Consider the following 685-nt stretch of genomic DNA (forward strand, 5'->3'; position numbering starts at 1 on the left):
GGGACAGGCGCGGCCCATGGGCATGGCGGGCCTCTCCTGCTCTGGGTTCAGGCTGCGGCCCCCCCCAGGTACCCCCCATGGTCCGCTCTCAGGCTTAGACTGTGGTAGGGCTGGCACCTGTGGGAGGGCTTCGGGTTGAAGTGACAGGGCGCACAGCGAGCTGGGGTCAGAGCAGAGCAGTTGGGGCCAGCAGGTGGTGTGGTGGTTAGGGGTGCTGGACTCCCACATGGCCGACGGTGATTCAAGTCCCTGACCTGGCGGCTTGCTTTCTCAATCCCCCCCGCCATCCCTCTCTGGTCAAATTAAAATAAATAAGTAAAGTTAAATAAAATAATTACTTAGAGAAAAACCCAGAGTGGCATCAGCAGAGACTTATGCCGTGGCCACTGTGCGGAGGGGCAGGTGCCCTTGGTCTGCCCACACAGGATGCTCACAGACATCGACATCCAAGAACTCTAACCCCAGCCCTCTGCTCAGGCCCAGCAGAGGGGCGTCCGTCACATGAGGCGGTGGCCCTAGTCCTAGCCCAGGCAGCTGGAGGAACACGCCAGGTGCGTGTGCACACGTCCAAAACCCTGATAGGATGGAACTGGATAAAGGACTGTGGCGTGACCACGCCCTGCTGGGGTGCCCCCTCCCTCTCTGGCAAGTGCACACACCCTCTAGCAATAAAGCCCAAATTAAA

General features: G+C 59.3%; 1 protein-coding gene across 3 annotated transcripts in view; it reads left to right on the forward strand.

Moving 5' to 3' along the window:
• Positions 1–685, forward strand: part of GALNS (galactosamine (N-acetyl)-6-sulfatase) — a gene marked incomplete at its 5' end in the record, with an annotated part of 23434 nt that overhangs the window by 11101 nt on the left and 11648 nt on the right.

Source organism: Tupaia chinensis, unplaced genomic scaffold, assembly GCF_000334495.1.
Source record: "Tupaia chinensis unplaced genomic scaffold, TupChi_1.0 Scaffold000355_1, whole genome shotgun sequence".
NCBI classification, from domain to species: Eukaryota; Metazoa; Chordata; class Mammalia; order Scandentia; family Tupaiidae; genus Tupaia; species Tupaia belangeri.